Here is a 27129-nt window from a genome sequence, read left to right as displayed (position 1 = left end):
GTCTGTGCTGAGATGCCAGGGAGGCAGGTGGCTATCTGAGGATATCACCTCTCCTGTTGGCTGACAGTAAGGCAAGACTCATCCTGAGCATTTGTCTAGGGAAGGGCTCCACAGACATAAGGCTGTGTTTTGTATGGGCTGGCAGAATTCTGGAAACTGACGTCATTGAGCATGGTCACCAGAACTGAAGGAAACATTGTGTGCATGTCATGTGCAGCCTTGTGAGACTAACTTGGTCTTAGTTTATCTCTGTAAAATAGGTTTGATAACAATATCTACCTTAAGATATTGCTCTATTCTATTCTATTCTCTCTCTGTATGTGTGTGTGTGTGTGTGTGTGTGTGTGTGTGTGTGTGTGGCATGCACACGTATTTCCATATGTGTGGAGGTCAGATGTCAGCATTGGGTGATGTACCTCAGGAGCCTTCTACCTTGTCCTCTGAGATGGGTCTCTCATCAGCCTGGAACCAAACACATTCAGCTAGACTGTCTCTGTCTTCCTGGGCACTGGGATGACAAGTGCATGCTACCACACCTGGCTTTAAAAAAACAAAAACAAAAACAAAAATATAGATTCTTGACAGTTTCTGAGCGGTGGGATACCTGATCTTCTGAGTTGGAGAATGGAAGGACCCCCAACCCAGGAACACCACAGCGAGGCTTTCTGAACAACAGGGAACATCGCAGGAGGTGAAAACTTTGGCCTCCGGTCAACCGGAGACTTGCTTGGGGAAGGAGAGAAACGATCCTTTGTTCTTGCGGCACTCCCTTCCCCCAGACCTCCTTCCTCCTCGGCACAGCGGACTCATCTTTCTCAGCGCAGACCTAACTGCCTGGGGTATACAGCCACTGAGACGGAGCCCCAAGCACTTTAGCGGCAGACAAAAGCCAGCAGTACGTGTCCCGGAGTCCCAGATTCGCGCAGCGGCTGCACCATCCTCCCAGGGCACGAATCTGCTAGACACCATACTAGCTCCGCAGGATCGCCATCACTGACCGTACGGCCCACCCAATCCCACAGTGACAGAGAATACGCTATATACTCACCAAAACCAGGCAGAAACGTCATACAACCTGGACACACCAGGTGCTGGGCCTCCCAAGCTTGGAGAGCACAACAAAGAGATCCCAGGACTTCCTAGAAAGCATTGGGACTAGCAACCCAGTCTCCAGTTACAGCAGGACGTGGCGGCGGAGCAGCACTGAACTGGCGGGGCACCACAGCCCTCCAGTTTAAGACTAACCAGGGCCAAACCAGAGAACAGAGAGCCTGGTTACCCCATCCCTGCTGAAGTGACCACCCTGAAATCTCCAGCTGCAGCAAGACCTCAGAACCTGGCAGTGACAGCAGCACAGAACTGGCGGAACACATCAAAGAAGCAGGGCCAAACCAGAGAGCAGAGAGCCCCGGATACCACGATCTCTGCCAAGAGACCTGCCTGTAAGTGAGTGCACCCTTGAGAATCTGCAGTTCCCCAGATCCTGGGTCCTTCTAAATCAGAAGCTAGGCATCGAACCCCCCTCCCACCCACATACCCACTTTGGGAAACAGAGGGGCACTAGGGACATTGAAGTTCCTGCCCTGTGGGCCTGATTGAGGAGTTAAGACAGTTAATGCCAGAAATTGCGCTGTGATCATCATTAGTGCCTGCGACATATACAGTGCAGAGCCCCTCCCACACACTCAAGGGTTCAACATTAGCCATCACTCTGTCCCTCGAGAAACTCACCCACGCACACTTACACACACAGACACACACACACACACACACACGCTTGCATTTGCCCCGTTTGCACCTGCGTACTTTCCTCCCACAGGTACAGCTAGTCCTCAGCACACGCTGAGAGTGCTCAGCTTCCTGAAGAACTCTCCAGATACCAGAGAGAGACAGCACCAGTCTGATCTGCAGAATCCAAAAACAAACAGGGAAGGTTTCAGATAAGCCAATGGCCAGGGGTAGGCGAAAGAACACTTCCAACATAAATCAGGACATCATGACTTCACCAGCAAACCCCAAAATCGATGGATACTCCAATTCAGCAGAAGCACAGGAAAATGATTTTAAAGCCATGCTTGCCCAATTATTTGAGGCTCATAAGGAGGAAATGAACAAGTCTTTCAAAGAGATGGCCAGTCAATTGGAGGCAAAGAAAGAAGAAATAGACAATATCCTTAAAGAAACACAGGCAAACATAGTTAAACAAATAGATACATAAGTAGAGGAAAAATTAGTGGCATATAAGAAGGAAATGAAAAAAGAAATAGAGGCCATCGTAGAGAGACAGGAATCCAAATTCAAACACATGAAAGAAATGGTGCAAGGCATGAAAACAGAATTAGAATCAATAAAGAAAACACAAAATGAGAAAACCCTTGAGCTGGAGAACTTGGAGAAAAGATCAGGAACCACAAAAGTAAGCATCACCAACAGAATACAAGAGATGGAAGAGAGAATCTCTGGAGCTGAAGACACACTTGCAGAAATGGATACTTCTCTCAAAGATAAAGTAAAATCAGAAAAGTTCCAATCACAAAATATCCAAGAAATCAAGGATACTATGAAAAGACAAAATCTAAGAATAATAGGAATTCACGAAAAAGAAGACTCCAGACTCCAAGGACCAGAAAATATTTTCAAGAAAATCATAGAAGAAAATTTTCCCAACTTAAAGAAAGAGATGTCCATAAATATACAAGAGGCCTACAGAACTCCAAATAGACTAGACCAGAAAAGAAACACATCACATCACATCATAGTCAAAACACTAAATCTACAGAACAAAGAAAAGATATTAAAAGCAGCAAGGGAAAAAGGCCAAGTAACATATGAAGGTAGACCTATCAGAATCACACTGGACTTCTCATCAGAAACTATGAAAGCCAGAAGGGCCTGGGCAAGTATCATGGAGACTCTAAGAGATCACAAATGTCAACCCAGACTACTATACCCTGCAAAGCTTTCAATCAACATAGATGGAGAAAACAAAATATTCCATGACAAAACTAAATTTACACAATATCTACACAGCAAACCAACCCTACAGAAGATACTAGAAAGAAAACTCCAATCCAATGAAAACAAATTCACCCAAGAAAACAGGGCATACAGATAATGTCCCAACAAAAATGAAAAGAAAACAAGCAATGAAACAGGGTTAGATCATCGACTCCATTACAAAAGGAACTAACATGCATTGGTCACTATTATCTATCAATATCAATGGACTCAACTCACCAATAAAAAGACACAGGCTAACAGAATGGTTAAGCAAACAGGATCCAACATTCTGTTGCATCCAAGAAACACACCTATGCAACAAAGACAAACACTACCTCAGAGTAAAGGGCTGGAAAACTGTTTTCAAGCAAATGGTTCCAGAAAACAAGCTGGAGTAGCCATCCTAATATCTAATAAAATAGACTTTCAACCCAAGTTAATCAAAAAAGATAAGGAGGGCCACTATATTCTCATCAAAGGAAAAATCCACCAAGAGGACATCACAATCTTGAATATCTATGCCCCAAATACAAGAGCACCAACATTTGTAAATGAAACATTATTAAAGCTTAAATCATACATTGATCCTAATACCTTAATAGTGGGAGACTTCAACACTCCACTCTCACCAAGGGACAGATCAACTAGACAGACACCAAATAGGGAAATAAAAGCACCCACAGAATCCCTAAATCAAATGGACCTAATAGACGTCTACAGATCATTTCACCCAAACTCAAAAGAGTACACCTTCTTTTCAGCACCGCATGGAACCTTTTCCAAAATAGACCATATAGTGGGCCACAAAGCAAGCCTCAACAGATACAAAAGGATTGAAATAATCCCTTGTATACTATCTGACCACCATGGACTAAAGCTAGACATCAACAACAACAGAAACAACAAAAAGCCGACACGCACATGGAAACTGAACAACTTACTACTCAATGACAGCTGGGTTAAGGAAGAAATAAAGAAAGAAATTAAAGACTTCCTAGAATTCAATGAAAAGGAAGGCACAACATACCCAAATTTATGGGACACATTGAAAGCAGTGCTCAGAGGAAAATTTATAGCACTAAGTGCCTGCAAGAAGAAATTCGTAACATCACATACAAACAACTTAATGGCCCAACTGAAAACCCTAGAAAAAAAAGAAGCAGATACACCCAAGAGGAGCAGACGGCTGAAAATAATCAAACTAAGGGCTGAAATCAATCAACTAGAAACAAATAAAACTATCCAAAGAATCAATGAAACAAAAAGCTGGTTCTTTGAGAAAATCAACAAGATAGACAAACCCTTAGCCAAACTAACTAAAAAGCAGAGAGAAACTATCCAGATCAGCAAAATCAGAAATGAAAATGGGGACATAACCACAGACATTGAGGAAATCCAAACAATTATTAGGTCATACTACAAAAGCCTATATGCCACAAAATTTGAGAATCTAAATGAAATGGATAATTTTCTTGAAAGATTCCATCTACCAAAACTAAGTCAAGATCAGGTAGAAAGACTGAATAGCCCTATATCTCCCAAGGAAATCGAAGCAGTCATTAACAGTCTCCCTCCCAAAAAAGCCCTGGACCAGATGGCTTCAGCTCAGAATTCTACAAGACCTTCAAAGAAGTGCTAACTCCAATTCTCCTCAAGCTATTCCACAAAATAGAAACAGAAGGAACACTACCAAACTCATTCTACGAAGCCACAGTCACCTTAATACCTAAACCACACAAAGACCCAACAAAAAAAAAAGAGAACTTCAGGCCTATCTCTCTTATGAACATTGACGCAAAAATACTCAATAAAATACTTGCAAACCGAATCCAAGAACACATCAAAGATATCATCCACCATGACCAAGTAGGCTTCATCCCAGGCATGCAAGGTGGTTCAACATACGGAAATCCATCAATGTAATCCACTACATAAACAAACTGAAGGAGAAAAACCACATGATCATCTCCTTAGATGCCGAAAAAGCATTTGACAAAGTCCAACACCCATTCATGTTTAAAGTCTTGGAGAGATCAGGGATACAAGGCACATACCTAAAGATAGTAAAGGCAATATATAGCAAGCCTATAGCTAACATCAAACTCAATGGAGAGAAACTTAAATCAATCCCACTGAAATCAGGGACAAGACAAGGCTGTCCATTGTCCCCATATCTCTTCAACATAGTACTTGAAGTCCTAGCCAGAGCAATAAGACAACTAAAGGAGATCAAGGGGATACAAATCGGAAAGGAAGAGGTCAAAGTGTCACTATTTGCAGATGATATGATAGTATACATGAGCGACCCCAAAAATTCAACCAGAGAACTCCTTCAGCTGATAAACACCTTCAGCAAAGTGGCAGGATACAAAATCAACTCAAAAAAATCAGAAGCCCTCCTATATACCAAAGACAAAAAGGCTGAGAAAGAAATTAGGGAAACAACACCCTTCACAATAGCCACTAATAACATAAAGTACCTTGGTGTGACTCTAACCAAGCAAGTGAAAGACCTGTTTGAGAAAAACTTCAAGTCTCTGAAGAAAGAAATCGAAGAAGATATCAGAAGATGGAAAGATCTCCCGTGCTCATGGATTGGTAGGATTAACATTGTGAAAATGGCCATACTGCCAAAAGCAATCTACAGATTCAATGCAATTCCCATCAAAATACCAACTCAATTCTTTACAGACCTTGAAAAAAAGATTCTCAGCTTCATATGGAGAAACAAAAAACCCAGCATCTCCAAAATGATCCTGTACAACAACAGATCATCTGGAGGTATCTCCATTCCTGATCTCAAGCTGTACTACAGGGCAACAGTAATAAAAACTGCATGGTATTGGCATAGAAACAGAAAGGAGGATCAATGGAACCGCATAGAAGACCCAGAAATAAATCCACACACCTATGAATACTCGATATTTGACAAAGAAGCCAAAACCATTCAATGGAAAAAAGACAGCATCTTCAACAAATGGTGCTGGACCAACTGGATGTCTACATGCAGAAAAATGAAAATAGATCCATATTTATCACCCTGCACAAAACTAAAGTCAAAGTGGATCAAGGACCTCAACATAAAACCAGATACCCTAAATCAATTGGAAAAAAAATGGGGAACAGCCTAGAACTCATTGGCACAGGAGACAACTTCCTGAACAGAACACCAACAGCACAGGCTCTAAGAGCAACAATCAATAAATGGGACCTCATGAAACTGAAAAGTTTCTGTAAAGCAAAGGATACCGTCATCAAAACAAAACGACTGCCTACAGATTGGGAAAGAATCTTCACTAACCCTTTATCTGACAGAGGACTAATATCCAGTATATACAAAGAACTAAAGAAGCTGAAAGGCAGCAATCCAAGTAATCCAATTAAAAAATGGGGAACAGAGGTAAACAGAGATTTCTCGACAGAGGAATATCGAATGGCAGAAAAACACTTAAAGAAATGCTCATCCTCATTAGCCATCAGGGAAATGCAAATCAAAACGACCCTGAGATATCACCTTACACCCATCAGAATGGCCAAGATGAAAAACTCAAGCAACAACACATGCTGGAGAGGTTGTGGAGAAAGGGGAACCCTCCTCCACTGCTGGTGGGAATGTAAACTGGTACAACCACTCTGGAAAGCTATCTGGCGCTTTCTAAGACAAATAGGAATAGTGCTTCCTCCAGACCCAGCTATACCACTGCTAGGTATATACCCAAAGTTTGTTCAAGTACACAAAAAGGACACTTGCTCAACCATGTTTATAGCAGCTCTATTTGTAATAGCCAGAACCTGGAAACAACCCAGATGTCCATCAACGGTGGAATGGGTACAGAAATTGTGGTATTTTTATACAATGGAATACTACTCAGCAATCAAAAAGGAGGAAATCATGAAATTTGCAGGCAAATGGTGGGATCTAGAAAAGATCATTGTGAGTGAAATATCCCAGAAGGAGAAAGACAAACATGGGATATACTCACTTATATAGACCTATAAGATATGATAAACATAATGAAATCTATACACCTAAAAATGATAATCAATTGAGCAGACATGGGGTAAGATGATCAATCCTCGTTTAGAAAGACAGATGGGATGTGCATTGAACGTATGACAGGAGTCTACTGAGCGCATCTGAAAGACTCTAACTAGCAGTGTTTTCAAAGCAAAGACTCATGACCAAACCTTTGGCAGAGTACAGGGAATCATAAGAAAGAAGGGGAGTTAGTCTGCTGGGGAAAGCATAGGAGCTCCACAAGGACCAAATATATCTGGGCACAGAGTCTTTTCTGAGACTGACATTCAACCAAGGACCATGTATGGATATAACCTAGAACCTCCGCTCAGATGTAGCCTGTGGTATCTCAGTAACCAATTGGTTTCCCAAAGTGAGGGGAACAAGGACTATTTCTAACAGGAACTCAATGACTGGCTCTTTGGTCTCCCCACCCCCGAAGGGAGGAGCAGTCCTGTTAGGCCACAGAGAAGGGCTTTGCAGCCAGTCCTGAAGATACCTGATAAAACAGGATCAGATGAATGGGGAGGAGGTCCCCCCTATCAGTGGACTTGGAAAAGGGCACAGTGGAGATGAGGGAGGGAGGGAGGGACTGGGAGGGAATGAGGGATCAGGACACGGCTGGGATACAGAGTTAATAAAATGTAACTGATTAAATATATATATATATATATATTCTTGGCCCTTATGTTTGTAAGGCCAGCACTCTGCCACCTGAGATACTGAGACAGCCTGTTTTCTATTATTTCTCTATGACTATGACTATGGTGAAGAGAGTGGGAGTCAATAATAATAATGCTGAACTTTTTTTTCTGAGGCCTCAAGAGAAAGGCTTCTGCTAGCTTTTGTTACATGTAGTATGAGGATGGACTGGCAGATGCTCCTAAGAAAGCAGAAACAGGGAACTTTTACTTGTATCAAGAAGTTTCTTTGTTTTTTTAAGATATGATGCATTCCCTGAAGGGTCTGTGTTTGTCAAGACCCTTACAAGAACTGACTACTTAAACTTATTCCTTCCAAAGGAGACTAACAGGTGACAAATAAGGCCTGAAGGTAGTAGGGTACACACCATTTGTAATGTAGGCTTGGTAGTCATCAGTCTTCATTATCTTGAGATAAATACTGTTAATCTTGGCCTTGGTCCTGGTTGAGGTCAGAAAACAGGGTCCATTCTTCTGTGAAAGGTCAGTGCTTGTCTCAAAGGTACTTCATGCTCCCCAGTGGGGTTTTGTGAAATCCCCAGTCTCTGAGGTCTCTGATATCATAAATGAAGTGTTACAATAATGTTGTGCCCTCCTCAGAGTATTCCCATATTGGGTAAAAAAATAGGCTTTCAGGCTAGGCTCTGCTTGAGAAATTCCACTGTGGTAAAAGACTCCATGTCCTAGGTGGGAGTAAGTTCTTTCCTTTAAGTTCCACATTCTCACATCATCTTCCATCATGTTCCATGAATAAATATTATATATTTATTTACCTTTGAGATATCCTCTCATTGGGCAGCTCAGGCTAGTCTTGAACACATGACCCTACCTTAGCCTCCTGAGTACTGGGACCATAGGTGTCATCACACCTGGCTTTATCTTTACTTACATAGGAGACGGTCTCCACAATTTTTGAGGACAGGGACTGGGTCCTATTGATCCTCTCACTCCCACTGTAGTGTAGGCACTGGTCTGTGAGTGTACAATAGAAGTACATGTGCTTGAGGGTAGGTCAGTGCCTGCACCCACTAGGCCCTCGGTGGGCTTTGTGAAACACCAAGGTCATTAATACCTCCTTAACAGGCAGCTTGTAAGACCTTTTGATCTTGACTCTGACACTCTTTTGTGTGTGTGTACATCTGTGTGTGTTCACATGTGGAGGACAGATGCCAAAGTCAAATATCTCCCTCTACTGTTTTCCCCCTTATTTTCCAGACAGGGTCTCTCACTCTACCTGGAGTTCATTGTTTTGGCTAGGTTGACCTGGTTAGTGAACTCCTGGGATCCACCTGTTTCTGTTCCCACAGCATTGTTGTTACAGAAGTTGCCACCACATCTGGCTTTTATATGGGTGCTGGGGATCTGCACTCAGGTGTTTATGCTTACAAACAAGCACTTTAGCCACCATCCAATCTCCCCAGTGCCCTGACTGCTAACCTGTGACCTTGGTAAGATGACCCTTGGGGACCTGTGCAAAGCAGGTGTAGACCTAATTCTCAGGGAGGCTTGGAGGTTCAGGGGATACATTTTGGCACATAGAAATGTGGAAACTGTTAACATGTTCACACTCCTTTTCTCACCACCAAAATCTGCTCTGGGCTATCTCACTGAGATTGAAATCCTGGGAAGTTAAGACATTTTCTCAAGTTCCTAGTGATGGCAAATGGCAGAGGCAATGAGCTCACAACTAGAGAATACTGGAACCTTGAAGCCATGTGCCTCCACAGCCTTCCTTCCCACTTCATAGTCACATGTGATTTTCTGCTTTTTTTTATGTTACCAATATTTTTTAATTCTTTATTAATTACACTTTATTCACTTTTTATCCCCCCCCCCGTGGTTCCCTCCCTCCTCCCGTCCCAATCCCTCCCTTCCTCCACCCTCTGCATGCATGCCCCTCCCAAAGTCCACTGCTAGGGGAGGACTTCTTTTCCTTCCTTCTGATCCTAGTCAATTAGGTCTTATCAGGAGTGGCTGCATTGTCTTCTTCTGTGGCCTGCTAATGCTGCTTCCCCCTCAGGGGGAGGTAATTAAAGAGCAGGCCAATCAGTTCCTTTTCTGAGACAGTCCCTGTTCCTATTACAATGGAACCCATTTGGATACTGAACTCCCATGGGCTACATCTGTGCAGGGGTCTTAGGTTATCTCCATGCATAGTCCTTGGTTGGAGTATCAGTCTCAGGAAAGACCCCTGTGCTCAGATTTTTGGATCTTTGCTCTCCTTGTGTAGTTTCTGTCCTCTCCAGATCTTATTGTTTCCCACTTCTTTCCTAAGATTCCCTGCACTCTGTCCAAAGGTTGCCCATAAGTCTCATCATCTGCATTGATAGTCTGCAGGGCAGAGCCTTTCAGAGGTCCTCTGTGGTAGGCTCCTGACTTGTTCCCTCTTTTCTCCTTCTTCTGATGTCCAGCCTCTTTGCCTTTCTGGATAGGAATTGAGCATTTTAGCAATGTTCAACGTCCTTATTCATAAGGGAATTACAAATTAAAATGACCCTGAGATTTCACTTTACAGCCATCAGAATGGCTAAGATAAAGAATTCAAGTGACAACACATGCTGGAGAGGTTGTGGAGAAAGGGGAACCCTCCTCCACTGCTGGTGGGAATGTAAACTTGTACAACCACTTTGGAAAGCAATCTGGCATTTCCTCAGACAACTAGGAATAGCACTTCCTCAAGATCCAGCTATACCATTCCTAGGCATATACCCAAAGGACGCTCAAGTACACAGTAAGGACATTTGCTCAACCATGTTTGTAGCAGCCTTATTTGTAATAGCCAGAAGCTGGAAACAGCCCAGATGCCCCTCAGTGGAGGAATGGATGCACAAATTGTGGTATATCTACACAATGGAGTATTACTCAGCAATAAAAAACAAGGAAATCATGAAATTTGCAGGTAAATGGTGGAATCTGGCAAAGATCATCCTGAGTGAGCTATCCCAGAAGCAGAAACACACACACAGTATATACTCATTTGTATAGACATATAATGTAGGATAAACCTACTAAAATCTGTACACCTAAAGATTTTCTGCTTTTGATGCTTTTGGCTTATTAGATCTTCATGTGACTGATAAGTAAAATCAAGGCCTAGGCAAACACAGGGAAAATACACCTATGTTTAAAGACAGGCCCACAGGAACAGTGCTGGCTCTAAAAATGGAGAGGCTGGCAGGACAATCCAGGTTTCTTGATTCTAGGCCAAATCTCTTTTCAGTGAACCAGGGATGATGCAAGGATTCAGCAAGTAGAGGATAAAATGCCATAGGGAAGATCGTAGCCTTTAAATCCTTGCTAGAAAAAAAAATGATCTCCCAATCTGGATGAATCTGTCTCCAATATGACATATAACAGGTTGACAGAGTCATAGAATGTCTGTTCCCTCTGGCTCTGAGTGCTTAGAAGGGTACTATTTTAGTATTTAAAGGCAGAAATAAAAGTAAGAGTCTGGGGCAATCCAAGATGGCAGCACCGGGAGGACACTCTTTCTGACCAGTAGCACAGCAAGATCTGCACAGTGACCAGCAGACAGAACCCTGGGCCCTAAAACACCACCAATTGTGTTTCCCAGGTGAGAGGAAATCCCACAGTGTGGGATTCAATCAGCTTCAGGTCACCCAGCTAAACCACAGAACAGTTCCTGGGTCCCACCAGGCGCTCAGTGGCCAGTCCAGAGCCACATGCTGCTGGCATGTTCTGATCACTGTCCCAGACTAAACTGTGAGCCCCACAGCACCAGAGACTGGGATTTCCAGTCTCTGGGAAAACCCCATGGTGCAGGAAGCGATAGGGACTGACCTTAGACCTTAGGTCACCCAGACAAGCCTTGGAAAAAGACCTGGGCAGCCCAAAGTGGGGTGCTTAGCTGCCAGCACAGAGTCCTGCCTTCATGCCCAACTCACCATCCCAGACAGAACTGAGAGCCCTAGGGCACCAGAAACTGAGTTTCTCTGTCAGGTGGAAGCCCACAGTGAGAAGAAGAGCAGGTCTGAGCTCTGAGCGCGATACCTCCATGCCCTCCATGCCCTCCCCTACCCCCCAAAAAAAGTTCTTGGGAAAAGTCCCCAGGTTGCTGCAAGCATCCAAGTGCCCAGGCACCCAGTTGCCCAGTCACCAGCAAGTGGAGCCACGCGCCTGTGCCTGCTTGCTCTACTTGCCATCCCAGATGGACCTGCAGACCCAAACACCACAGACTCGGGAAAACATCAGTTCCAACCCTCAGGACACCCAGTTCCAGAAAAATTTCTGGGTTCCCATAGGCTCTGAGCTCTGGCTTCCTACTGCACACATGAGTGCTGTGCTCACCTGCCACTGATTACAGCTAAGTTACTGCAGCACACCACTCCAACCTCAGACCTACAAAAGCCCGAGAGGCATTGGAGCAGCCCTCAGATACTGCTCCAAGGTTCGACTAGTTATCTCTAGCTAAACTGATGAAACCACAGGACTCCATGATTCTTCACGATTGCTGTGCCCAGCAAATACAGCTTAACAAGCAGCAGCAGCCACTCACTAAATTCAGAGCAAGAAACCCAGCAGCAGGACAGCCATCTTCAGGATTTGTCCTGATGAGAGGAGAGCCTTCCTGAACACCACAGTAACCACACAGGTCCATATGCCTGAGGTGAACTGTGAAAATTCCCAAGAAGCACCACCATTCAGTTGACCATACTCAACTGAGCAGGCCTTCTTCAGAACCCTGCCCACGGGGTTTTTCCACTCCAGGACTCCAGCAGGAACCAGAACTTAGCTGACAATACCTGAGATGGACAGATGGGTAGAGGCCAGCCTAAAAGCACAACCAACAAAAAGCAAAGCAGTACGGCATCCCCAGAACCCAGGTAGCCCTGGACACACTTTAGTGAAATTCAACAAGATGACCTTACATCCATGCTTATGAAGAGGTTAATGGAGGAAACAAATAAAATGTGTAAAGAATTAGAGAATGATAAAATAAAACATATTATGGCCATTCATAAAGAAATACAGAAAGATGCAGCCAAACAGTTTATGGATTTCAGAGAGAAAATGATTAAATCACTAAAAGAAATAAAAGAAACAGGATTGTTCAAACAAATAGCTGAAGGAATTGAAGGAAAAACAGGAAAATACAGTCAGGCAGGTGAAGGAAATCAACCAAATGGCTCAAGACCTGAAGGTAGAATTGGAAAAATTAAACACAAACGGAGAAAATCATGGAGAGGGAGAACTTAGGAAAGAAAACAGGAACTACAGAGGCAAGCATAACCAACAGACTACAAGAGATGGAAGAAGGAATCTCAGGTGTGGAAGATACAATGGAAGAAATTGATGTATCTATCAAAGAAAATAATAAATCTAAAAAATTCCTGACACAAACCATCCAAGAAATCCAAGACAACATGAAAAAACAAAACCTAAGAATAATAGCAATAGAAGATTCCTGTCTCCAAGGCCCAGAAAATATTTTCAACAAAATCATAGAAGAAAATTTTCCCAACTTAAAGGAGAGGCCTATAAGAATACAAGAGGCCTACAGAAAACCTAATAAATTAGACCAAAAAAGAAAATCCTCCTGCCTCATAATAATCAAAACAGCAAGTATACAGAAAAAAGAAAAAATACTAAAAGCTGCAAAGGAAAAAGGCCAAGTAACATATAATGGCAAACCCATCAGAATCACACCTGACTTCTCAACAGAAACTTTGAAAGCCAGAAGGGCCTGGATAGATATCATGCAGACACTAACAGAACACAGATGTCAGCCCAGGCTATTATACCCAGCAAAACTCTCAGTCCTCATAGACAGAGAAAACAAGATTTTCAATGACAAAAGCAAATTTCAACAATACCTACACACAAATCCAGCATTACAGAAGATGCTAGAAGGAAAAATACAACCCAAGAAAACTAACTACTTTCAAGAAAATGCAGGAAATAAATAATCTAACCACAGCAAAATAAAAAGTAGCCAAGCACACAAACACACTACCACAGCCAACATCAAAATCAAAGGATCTAACAACCACTGGTCATTAATCTCTCTCAACATCAGTGGACTCAATTCTCCAATAAGAAGACACAGACTAACAGAATGGATGCGTAAACAAGACCCAACAATCTGTTGCATACAAGAAACACACCTAAGTCACAAAGATAGACATTACCTGAGAGTAAAGTGCTGGAAGACAGTTTTCCAAGCAAATGGACCCAGAAAGCAAGTAGGAGTAGCCATTCTAATATCTAATAAAATAGACTTTCAACCAAAATTAATAAAAAGAGATGGGGAAGAACACTTCACCCTCATCAAGGGAAAATTCCACCAGGAAGACATCACAAGCCTGAACATCTATGCCCCAAATACAAGGGTACCCACATTTGTAGAAGAAACATTGATAAAACTTAAACCACACATAGCTTCCCACACATTAATAGTGGGATACTTCAACACTCCACTGTCAACAAAGGACAGGTCAACAAAACAGAAATTAAACAAAGAAACAATGTCTCTAACAGAAGTCATTGTAAAATGGACCTAACAGATATCTACAGAACTTTTCACCCAAACACAAAATAATTTACCTTCTTCTCAGCTCCTCATAGAACCTTCTCCAAAATAGACCATATAGTTGGTCACAAAGCGAGCCTCAACAGATACAAGAAGATTGAAATAATCCCCTGTATCCTATCTGATCACCATGGACTAAAGCTGGACCTCAACAAGAACAGAAATAGCAAAAAGCCTACACACACATGGAAACTGAATAACTTGCTACTCAATGACAGCTGGGTCAAGGAAGAAATAAGGAAAGAAATTAAAGTCTTCCTAGAATTCAATGAAAATGAAGGCATAATATACCCAAACTTATGGGACACAATGAAAGCAGTGCTAAGAGGAAAATTTATAGCACTAAGAGACTTCAAGAAGAAATTCAAAACATCTCATTCAAGCAACTTAATGGCTCACCTAAAAGCCCTAGAGAAAAAAGAAGCAGACACACCAAAGAGGAGTAGATGGCTGGAAATAATAAAACTCAGGGTTGTAATCAATAAATTAGAAACAAACAAAACAATCCAAAGAATCAATGAAACCAAGAGCTGGTTCTTTGAGAAAATCAACAAGATAGACAAATCCTTAGCCAAAATAACTAAAAGGCAGGAAGACACTATCCAAATTAACAAGATCAGAAATGAAAAGGAGCACACAACAACAGACACTGAGGAAATCCAAACAACTATTAGGACTTACTTCAAAAGTCTATATACCACAAAATTTGAAAATCTAAATGAAATGGGCAATTTTCTTGATAGATTCCACTTACCAAAGCTGAATCAAGACCAGGTAAATCAAGCAAATAGTCCTATATTCCCAAAAGAAATAGAAGCAGTCATCAAAATCTCCCAGGGCCAGATGGTTTCAGCGCAGTATTCTACCAGACCTTGAAAAGAAGAGCTAACACCAATACTCTTCCAACTATTCCACAAAATAGAAACAGAAGGTACACTACCAAATTCATTCTATGAAGCTACAGTCACCTAACCCACACAAAGCCCCAACAAAGAGAATCAGGCCACTCTCCATTATTAATATTGATGGAAAAATACTCAATAAAATACTTGCAAACCGAATACAAGAACACATCAAAGATATCATCCACTATGACCAAGTAGGTTTGCAGATATGCAGGGGTATAAGGAAATCCATTAATGTGATCCACCATATAAACAAATTGAAAGAAAAAAAACCCCACTTGATCATCTCCTTAGATGCTGAAAAAGCAATTGACAAAATCCAACATCCATTCATGTTTAAAGTATTGGAGAGATCAGGGATACAATGCACATACCTAAACATAGTAAAGGCGATATACAATAAGCCTATAGCCAACATCAGACTAAATGGAGAGAAACTTAAGTCATTCCCACTGAAATCAGGGACAAGGCAAGGCTGCCCACTCTCTCCATAACTCTTCAACATAGTACTTGAAGTCCTTGCTAGAGCAATAAAACAATTAAAGGAGATCAAGGGGATACAAACTGGAAAGGAAGGAGTCAAGGTATCACTATTTGCAGATGATATGATAGTATACCTGAGTGACTCCAAAAATTCTACTAGGGAACTCCTACAGCTGATAAACACCTTCAGCAAAGTGGCTGGATACACAAGTAAATAAAAAAAAAAATCAGTAGCCCTACTGTATACAAAAGACAAAAGGGCTGAGAAAGAAATTAGAGAAGCAACACCCTTCACAATAGCCACAAATGACATAAAGTACCTTCCTGTGACCCTAACCAAGCAAGCCAAAGATTTGTATGAAAAAAATTTACAGTCTCTGAAGAAAGAATTAGAAGAAGATATAAGAAGATGGAAAGATCTCTGATGCTCATGGCTTGGCATGATCACCATAGTAAAAATGGTTATCGTACCAAAAGCAATCTACAGATTCAATGCAATTCTCATCAAATTACCAACACAATCCTTTACAGACCTTGAAAGAAAAATTCTCAACTTCATATGGAATAACAAGAAACCCAGAATTGCTAAAACAATCTTCTTCATTAAAAGATCTTCTGGAGGTATCTCTATCTCTGATTTCAAGCTATACTACAGAGCAACAGTAATAAAAACTGCATGGAACTGGCATAGAAACAGAATGGTGGATCAATGGAATAGAATAGAAGACCCAGAAATAAACCCACACACTTATGGACACCTGATTTTTGACAAAGATGCCAAAACCATACAGTGGAAAAAGATAGCACTTTCAACAAATGGTGCTGGTCTAACTGGATGTCTACATGTAGAAAAATGCAAATAGATCCATACTTATCCCCCAGCACAAAACTAAAGTCCAAGTGGATCAACGACCTCAATATAAAACCAGACACACTAAACCTGTTATAAGAAAAATTGGGAAGAGCCTTGAACTCATTGGTACAGGAGACAACTTCCTGAACAGAACACCAACAGCACAGCTCTAACAGCAACAATCAATAAATGGGACCTGATGAAACTGAAAACTTCTGTAAAGCAAAGGACACTATCATCAAAACAAAATGACTGCCTACAGATTGGGAAAGGATCTTCACTAATCCTATATCTGACAGAGGGCTAATATCCAGTATATATAAAGAACTCAAGAAGTTAAACAGCAACAAATCAAGTAATTCAATTTAAAAATGGGGTACAGAGTTAAACAGAGAATTCTCAATAGAGGAATATCGAATGGCTGAGAAACACTTGAAGAAATGCTCAATGTCCTTATTCATCAGGGAAATGCAAATCAAAACAACCCTGAGATTTCACCTTACACCCATCAGAATGGCCAAGATGAAAAACTCAAGTGACAACACATGCTGGAGAGGTTGTGGAGAAAGGGGAACCCTCCTCCTCTGCTGGTGGGAATGTAAACTTGTACAACCACTCTGCAAATCAATCTGGCACTTTCTCAGACAGTTAGGAATAGCGTTTCCTCAAGATCCAGCCATACCACTCCTAGGCATATATCCAAAAGAGGCTCAAGTATACAATAAGAACATTTGCTCAACCATGTTTGTAGCAGCTTTATTTGTAATAGCCAGAAGCTGGAAACAGCCCAGATGCCCCTCAACTGAAGAATGGATGCAGAAATTGTGGTTCATCTATACAATGGAGTGAATGAAAAATAAGGCAATCATGACATTTGCAGGTAAATGGTGGGACCTGGAAAGGATCATCCTGAGTGAGCTATCCCAGAAGCAGAAAGACACACATGGTATATACTCACTCATATAGACATATAACATAGGATAAACCTACCAAAATCTGTACATCTAAAGAAACTAATCAAGAGAGAGGACCTTAACTAAAACGCTCAATCCCCACCCTGAAAGGCAAAGAGGATGGACATTAGAAAAAGAAGAAAACAGGAAACAACCTAGGAACCTGCCATGGAGCGCCTCTCAAAGCCTCTGCCCTGCAGACTATCAAAGCAGACCCTGAGACTTAAGGCCAACTGTTGGGCAGAGTGCATAGAATCTTATCTAAGAAGTGGGAAATAGTAAGAGCTGGAGAGGACAGGAATGCCACAAGGAAAGCAACAGAACCAGAAAATTCGAACACAGAGACTCATACTCCAACCAAGTACCATGCATGGAGATAATCTAGAACCCCTGCACAGATGTAGCCCATGGCAGTTCAGTGCCCAAGTGGGTTACATAGTAATGGGAAGAGGGACTGCCTCTTACATAAGCTGATTGGCCTGCTCTTTGATCACCTTCCCCTGAGTGGGGAGCAGCCTTACCAGGCCACAGAAGATGACAATGCAGCCACTCCTGTTGTGATCTAATAGACTAAGATCAGAAGGAAAGAGAGGAGGACCTCCCCTATCAGTGGACTTGGGGAAGGGCATGCGTGAAGAAGGGGGAGGGAGGGTGTGACTGGGAGGGGAGGAGAGAGGGGCTTATGGGGGGGTACAAAGTGAATAAAGTTTAATTAATAAAAAAAAGAAGCAAAAAAAAAAAAAAAAAGGAAATCATGAAATTTTCAGGTAAATGGTGGGAACTGGAAAAGATCATCCTGAGTGAGGTATCCCAGAAGCAGAAAGACACACAGGGTATACACACACACACACACACACACACACACACACACACACACACACATATATATTATATATATATGTGTATACACATAATATCCACATAAGTGGATATTAGACATATAATATAGGATAAACATAACTAAAATCTGTATACCTAAGGAAGCTAATCAAGAAGGAGGACTCTGGCTAAGATGCTCAATCCCCATTCAGAAAGCCAAAGAGGATGGACATCGGAGAAGGAAGTAAACAGGGAACAGGACATGAGCCTTCCACAGAGGGCCTCTGAAAGGTTCTACCCTGCAGGGTGTAAAGGCAGATGCTGAGACTCTTATCCAAACTTTGGTCAGAGTGCAGGGAGTCTTATGAAAGAAGTGGGAGATAGTAAGACCTGGAGAGGACAGGAGTTCCACAAGGAGAGCAACAGATCTAAAAAGTTTGGGCCCAGGGGTCTTTTCTGAGATTGATAGCCTGGAACCCCTGCACAGAGGTAGCCCATGGCAGTTCAGGGTCCAAGTGGGTTCCATAGTAATGGGGACAGGGACTGTCTGACATGAATGGATTGGCCTGTTCTTTGATCACCTTCCCCTGAGGGGGAGCAGCCTTACCAGGCCACAGAGGAAGACAATGCAGCCACTCCTGATGAGGTCTGAGAGACTAGGATCAAGGGAAGGGGAGGAGGACCTCCCTTATCAGTGTACTTGGGGAGGGGCATGGGTGGAGAAGGGAAAGGGAGGGTGGAATTGGGAGGGAAGGAGGGAGGGAGCTACAGGGGGGATACAACGTGAATAAACTGTAATTAATAAAAATAAAATAAATAAAAAATGTAAGAGTCTATAGGTTTTACATGTATTCATGTGTGAAATACATGTGGATATAAATATGCAATGCATTACCCTTGTTCATTTAAGCAGGATCCTGATTATTCTTCTGTATGTCGAATCACTTACACTCCACAGGCTTCTGCTGACCACAAAACACAGATGATTTTCCTTTCTGGCAGGCTCCCAGTGGCAGAAGAATCTTTTGATTTCTAAACTGCTCCCCTGAGCCCTATTCTTCCACTCACTTATTTTTTCTCTTTCCTCTCCAGCATGGGGGTCTAGGCCACTTTCTCCCACTCAAAGAGCAGGCAGTGCCAGGAAAGCTTGCTAAGGAATTAGATCTGGGTCCAGGTTGCTTGGAGCTGATGACAGCAGTGAAGTGGGGCAAGCAGGAATGTGTGAGATGCTGGGGCTGCCGGAGGCACTGTACCTGGGGCCAACACCTGGTCTTCTGGGACAGACAGGACAACTGCACGGTGCCTTAAACCCATCACTCACTGCTTGAAGCTCCTTTCAAAGGGTAATGTTGTGTATGCAGTGAGAAGAGTTAGGATTTCTAGTTCTTTGTAATCTGTTACCATCTTAGTGGTCATATTCTTTACTCTTCTGAGCTCAGCCAGACTGCCTTGGAATAGACCCCAACTCCTATGCTTTAACTTCCCCATCTGTAAAATGGAGGTCTCAATCAATGTAGCTGCCTTACAGAATTGCAGTAAATTATTAAAACAAATCTATCATCTATCTATCATCTACTATCTAACATCTATCTATCTATCTATCTATCTATCTATCTATCTATCTATCTATTTATCTATCTATCTATCTTATATCACTTAAAAATAGTTTCCTGGACAAAATAAAATCAACATAACTTTAGGTTTTTTATTTATATAATTATTGTGATTATGATAGTCTCTCCTTATCACTGTTTTCCTCTACTTTCACAACTATTTGAAATTTGAAAATGTCAAATGGAAAATTTCAGGAGTAAATAATTCCTAAGTTTTTGTCATTCTGAATAGAATGGTAAAAATGTGTTCCGCTTCCTCCCAGCTGCTCCTGGTGTGAGCCATGCCCCTGTAGCATTTTCATCAAGTATATGCTACCTTCCCATGAGCCATACATTTAGTTTTCAGGTTTCAGAACTACTGTCTAGGTAGGCATTTTTCTACCTGTGAGCTGTGACCCCTTAAGAACATCAGAAAATGTGGATATTTACATTACAAAACAGTAGAGAAATTACAGTTATGAAGTAGCAATGAAAACAATTTTATGGTTGGGGTCACTCCAATATGAGGAACTGTATTAAGGAATTGCAGTATTAGGAAGGTTGAGAACCACTCTTCTGGGTATGCTGTGCTTGGGCTCAAGTGACCCTTGTTTTACTTTATGAAGACTCTGAAATATGCAAGAGTTATAAAATTGCGTATGCCAAAAGGAATCTGTAAAAGTTATAGTTTTGCTACAGCTAGAGTTGCTATAGTTAGCATTACTAGCATAACTAGTACATTTCTGTCTCAAAAGTATGAATGGGGCCAAATAGCTCAACTCTGCTTTTCTGTTTGGGGAATATTTGATTGCTGGGTGGCCTGGGCAAGGTCCTACTCAGGTCTCTGAGCCTCAGGTTCTTATCTTCTGAGTGTGGTGCTTGGAATTCAAGCTTAGACAGGGAGAATCTGTGAAAGTAAGCCAGAGGCAATTTCCAGTGTGGGGTTAGCTTGTGCTGAAAGCTGGTTCCCTTATTTTAAGAGTTTACCCAAAATGTAATCAAATTTCTTCCTCTTTTGTTTGTTCTGAGCAACTGCTTATTTCAGCTCAGTAAGTGGTTAAGCAAAATACTAGTTTATATTTGTAGTTGGACTTTGAAGCTTTCTTGAAGTAAATGTATAGTAGCTTTATCTGCCACCCTCCTAAGCACACACTGTTGTATTTGTCCTGTTGTTGTTACAACTCCAGGTGGAACTTTACTTTCTCTGTGTTAGAGATGTGGAAATGGAAGTGCATGTGACCAGTGGTGGGGGAGTCACAGTTAGGGTAGAGACCTGGTGAAGCATTCTACATGCTTTCTCCCATGCCACATTTGGGACTTAGACTTGACCCTTCTGTTGTTTGTTTGTTTGTAGAAACTGGTCTTGCTAGGTTCCTTAGGTTAGCCTCTAATTCACGCCATCCCTCTGCCTCAGCCTCCTCAGTGGTTGCCCTGAACCTGGCTTCTAATGCAACAGTGGTGTAATAGTTAATTTTCTCATTGCTGTGGCAAAATGACTGACATAATCTATGTCAGCAAGGAAGAGTTTATTTTGACTCACAGCAGGGGAGCTGTGGTGGCAGGAGCTTGATACAGCTGGTCATAATGCACTCACAGCCAGGAAGCAGAGAGAGATGGATGATGGTGTGTAGCTGGCCAAGGCACAGTGCCATCACATTCAGGTTGAGTCTTCCCTCTAGGTAAACCTTTCTGGAAACACCCTCATAACACATCCAGAGCTATATTTTCCATGGTGATTCCAAATGCCTTCAAGCCAATAATGAAGATGAATCCATCACAGATGGTGATATTTGACTCCATTTCTTTCAGTTGACTAAAAGTATAAAAACTCATCAATGAAGAGCAATATAGGGCTCTACCTGAGATATCATTTTCTGTTTGTTTTTTGAGAAAATGTCCCAGTACATAGCCCACCTAGGTATGTAATAGGCTAAACTGTGTATCTCAGGTTAGCTTCTAAATTATAGTAATCCTCCTGCCTCAGCATCCCTGGTATGGGGATTACAGGCTTGAGTCCTCATATTTGGGACTTCATGGGTAAGTTACCTGTGTGAAACAGCAAACAATTTGCACCTACCGATTTGTCTCAATTTAGGGAGGGGGTGTCCAACATCTGAGGTTAAGACACCATCTGTGTAATGGTAAGAACCTCCGTCTTGAAAAGAATGGATACACTCCAGTGTTCTGATTGCTATTCCTTGAACAAGCCTGACCTTCTCTAACTTGGTTCCATGTCTTGCCCATGAAATGAATATAGAATCCACCATGTCTAAGTTTCCTTGTCTATGCTTCATGCCTTTCAGAAAGCTGCTTACAGCGTATCTCCAAGACTAGATAGCTCTTCCCATTGTTAGTTGTTCTACACTCACTAATATGTCAGCATCTTTCTCAAGCTCCTAGAAATAGGGTTCAATCAAGAACTGAGCACATGCTTCTAGCTGTGGATCCTTCATTTGTCCTGGATATCACACATCCATGGCTGGTCACGGTTTAAAACCTTATTTTATTTTGAAATATAACACCACTATGGAAAAGGACACATAATACAAAGGGCAATTCTGTGAGTAGATACAAAGCAAACATCCCCATAGCTATCATCCAAGTCAAGAATGTGACCCTGAAGATAACTTTTCCTCTGACTAGTACGCTTTGCAGCGCTGGAGATGAACCTGGGAGTTGTGTATGCCAGGGAAGTATTCAACTACTGAGCTCCAGATTTGCCTTTCTTAGGTTTCCTAAAACTTTTGTCATCTAAAGTATCCCAATTAACCAGTTTCCTCAGGGATTTGAACTTCATGTGAATGAAATTATCAAAATCAGCAACCCTTGGTATCTGACTTAGTTCTCTCAATGGTGTGTTTGTGAGATTCATTCATACTGTACATGTAGCTTATTTTGCTTTTATTTCTGAAACATCCTGCTTGCATGAATACACTGTGATTTTGTCTACTGTTAATAGGCATATGGGTTTTGGGAATTAACATAAAACTACTATAAACAAACGCTTTGGTTTGTACATGATGCATTTAAAGCCAGCTACACCCAAAGAACTCCTCTGTCTTCAGTAGTAGGCAATAGGTTCTGTGTCCTTGCCAACACTTAGTGTTATTAATATTTTCATTTTTTAGCCACTCTGGTGGTTATGAACTTCATTTTCTAAATGAGAATAAAACTGAGCCCATTTTCATTCATACATATTTGGAATTTGCTGAGGTGAGCTTCTGGCACCCTGACACTCATTTGACTCATGCTGAACTTGTAGCCAAGTGGAGTCTCTCACAGTTGATACTGTTTAATCATTACTGTTTAATCATCTCTTTCCTGTTGACTTTGGTTGGTTTGGGGGTCCTCAGAGCATGTCCAGACATCCTTCATTCTACTGACAGCTAATATCCACCAAGTTCCCACTTGTTCCAGGCACTGAGCTAGAACTCCATGTGCGAAGTTTCTCTTAGTCCTTAGCATGTGAGGTTGAGACTTTTATTATCTTTACTATACAAAAGAAGGAATGATGGCAGGGGAGGTTAGGTAAACTAACTTATCTATAGTGTCACTACTCACAAGTGGTGGAATCTAGATTCAAATGAATATCATGCACTTTCCAAAGAGGAAAACATTGAAAAAAAAATAACATTGTAAAGACTGTAAAAACCTGTGTCTGTGAACACTCATGTCCATTATATATATGGCACAGTAGCTGCCCCTTCTATATTTACCTGCTGTGTACATAGCACAATATACACACCACCTATCACACACTGAGGGAATAATGGCAAGAAAAACAGCCATTTTCAGTAGAGAGTCATTTTTTTTTTTCTTGTTCATTTGAGGTCTGTTCTTGGTTGACTCCACAGCCATAGGTCCACTGATATGGAGTATGTCTGGACTTTGAAACACTACATTGAACTCTACAATCCCCCCAGCATCATCTGGTTTCCAGATGTAAAATGTTCAACAGAGGAAATAAAATCATTTTTTTTCCAAATGCAATGATTTTTCCTCCCATTTGACACTGCTGATATTTGGAACTGTATAGTTCTTTGTTGTTGGCGAGGGGTGATGTCTTTTGCATTGTGGGGTGTTTAGCAGCACTCTGCCTTCCTCCTGGTAGGTTCTAGAATGACCTCCCTGTTCCTCCAACTGCAGCAACTAATATTCTTTTCAGCCATGGCTTACTGTTTTCTGGGAAGCAGATCCCCAGATGACTCCTGGAGAGCTCATGGTGTTCCCTTTTTCTAGTTTTCTTTCTATTGCTGTGCTAAGCACCATGACCAGTAGGAACTCGGGGAGGAGTGGGGAGGGTGGCTTACACATCCCAATCACAGTCCATCATAGGGGAAGTCAAAGCAGAAACTCAAACAGGGCAGGAACCTGGGGGTAGGCACCATGGAGGAATGTTGCTTACTGGCTTCTCTCCACAGTTTTCTCAGTTTCCTCTCTTATATCACCCAGGACCACCTGCTAGGGTGGCATTGCCCTCGTAGGTCATTAATCAAGAAAATGTCCCCCTAGACATACCACAGGCAGTCTGAGGGAGGCGATCCCTCAGTTAAGGTCTTCCCAGATGACCTTAGTTTGTGTCAAGTTGACAAAACAACAAACAAACAAACCAAAAAAACTATTCAGCACATCCATGATATCACTCTGCTTGTCTAACCACCCCCCAAACTACAGTGTTTCACTAGATTTTGATTCCTTTGCCTTATAGTATCCACTGTTTGTTTTAGGGCAAGGGACTTTGCCTATCTCTTGTCTTGTTTTCTTTTTTCCTGATTTATGGAGTTCCCTTAAACCCCAGACACACTCAGCCTTGTGCAGCTTCTCCATGTCTTCTTGGAAGCTTGATTTTGCTCTCCTTGGTCCACTCTTACTCATCACTACTATTGATCACTATCTATTTGGCTTTCCAAGTCAAGTGTCATCTCATTCAGATTCCTTTTCTATGTGTTTTCGGAATTAATCCATTATGGAAGTGTTATAATCACCTTGTGCCCTGCTCAGAGTATTCCCATACTGGGTAAAACAGTGGGCTTTCAGGCTACGCTCTGCTTGAGAGATTCCACTGTGGTAAAAGACTCCATGTCCTAGGTGGGAGTAAATTCTTTCCTTTAAGTTCCACATTCTCACATCATCTTCCATCATGTTCCATGCATAAATATTGTATATTTATTTACATTTGAGATATCCTCTCATTGGGCAGCTCAGGCTAGCCTTGAACTCATGAACCTACTACCTTAGCCTCCTGAGTACTGGAATCATAGATGTCATCACACCTGGCTTTATCTGTACTTACATAGGAGATGATCTCCATAAATTTTTTTGAGGGCAAGGACTGGGTCTTATTGATCCTCTTACCCTTCTTGTAGTTTAGGCACTTGTCTGTGGATGTACCACAGGAGTACATATGTATGGGTCAATCGCTGCACCCTGCTGGGTCCTGAGCAGGCTTTGCAAACCATCAAGGTCACTGATAACTCCTTACTAGGTGTCTTTAGGGCATGCTTTCCCTGCTAGCATGATGTCCCTGCTAGATGGTTGTCCAACCACCCATCTTCCTTCTTAGGAGAAGGTATAAAGACTATAAGAGATACATGTGTTGTGTTCTTTACTCTCTCAACATGTCATCTCAGTCATCTTTCCAAGACTGTTCCTTGTAAGTTTTCTAATTTCAATTGTAAGGAGAAAAACCCCATTTTCCCTATGTCAGCATTATTGAAAACCTGTGTTTGTTTTTGCCTGTGTTAACTTCTTACTTTGGAAAGTTGACTTCTTGACTTTTGGATCATCATCTGTCTCTGTAGGTATCTCCTTATTTCCTCTTCAGAATTATTTTAAGTTATAGGGATATAACTAAGTCCTTATGTCCCCTCTAACTTTACTAGAGCTGTCCAAGATGGTGACAGTGGACAGATGGAAAGGATCAACTAGAGAAACAAGGGTCAAGTGACAAGCACTTGGTGAGCATTTGGGCATGGAAGAGGCAGAGGTGACTTTTACATCTCTGAGTTTTTGTGCGTTTTTGCCATGCTGGAAATAGAAGATAACCCAGGGCCTGGGATGTTCTAGCCAAGCACTGTATCCCCAAGCCACCCTTGCCCTTTGATTTCGGGTTTGAAAGAGATAGAAGTCTCAGGACAGGAAGAATATGAAGAGGAGGTAGAGAGATAATGGACATTGTTTGGGTGTGTTTCCATGGAAATAAGGCTGCAAAATATGGGAGGTAATTTGAGATAGGAACTTGATTGCATATCCAGGAACTATGACTCTGGAGGCTGTTGACATGAGGATAGTAGCTGAAGCTGAGTGAGTTAGTGGGAGACAACAATGTGCTTATGGAATGGCCATGGTCAGGGGTGGCACAGGAGAATTTGTTCTTGAAGGAAACTGAAGGTATAATTAGTGAAATTGAAGAAAGGCAGGAGAAGAACTTGAATCAGAGGCCGCTATAGAAAAAGTTTGAGGATAGAAGGAATGCTCAGAAAGCTTAAGCGATGTAGAGACAACAGTTCAGGATGGAAGAATGCCCACTGAATTAGCTTGAAGGCCATTAGGAACTATGAGGAGGGCACTTTAAACCAGATTGTAGAGATTGTGGAGGGAGTGGGAAAGAAGGAATAGGCTTCTATAAAGGGATCTCCTCCTCTGTTCACCAGGCCCCACCCCAGGCCCTGGGATATAGTAACGGGAAAAGAGGCAAAAGTTTCTGTCTTTATTCTGTGTGTGTTCTTAGGAGTCTGTACAGAGGCATTATGGGTTGGATATTAAATGCCCTTCCCAAAGTCAAGTGATGAAATTTTGGTCCCCATTACAGCAATTTAGAAGCAGAGGCTTGTGCCATGTGCATCTGTGTGTGTGTCTGTGTGTGTGTGAGTGTGATTGGATCAGGAGGTCTCAGATCTCATCAATGGATTCATAGTTTAATGGACTTCAAGGGGGGCCAGTTTTGCTACACTTTCTATCAGTCTCTCCTTTTCTCTTGATCCTTCTCAGTTGCTATGACATAAGCAGTTTTGATTCACCACACCTCCATTATGATGAACTGTGCCAATATAGGCCCTCAAACAGGGCCAAGCAACCATGAATCAAAAAATTCAAAACAGCCCAAACCATATAGACAGACAAACAAACTTTATAAAGGTGATTTTCTTATGTGTTTTGTGACAGAGACAGTAGGCAGATTCATATAGAAAGGCTCATTTTAGAGGTTGTTTTTAGAATCTTCACCTAACAGGTGAGGAAGCCTAAAGAGGCTGTT

General features: G+C 41.9%; 1 protein-coding gene across 3 annotated transcripts in view; it reads right to left on the bottom strand.

Annotated features, from left to right (window-relative positions):
• Positions 1 to 27129, bottom strand: part of Syn3 (synapsin III) — a 496250-nt gene that overhangs the window by 69254 nt on the left and 399867 nt on the right. The window lies entirely within an intron of this gene.

Source organism: Meriones unguiculatus, chromosome 2 (genome assembly GCF_030254825.1).
Source record: "Meriones unguiculatus strain TT.TT164.6M chromosome 2, Bangor_MerUng_6.1, whole genome shotgun sequence".
NCBI lineage: Eukaryota > Metazoa > Chordata > Mammalia > Rodentia > Muridae > Meriones > Meriones unguiculatus.
Note: the sequence above shows the minus strand (reverse complement) of the source record. Positions and strands in the feature narration are given on the sequence as shown.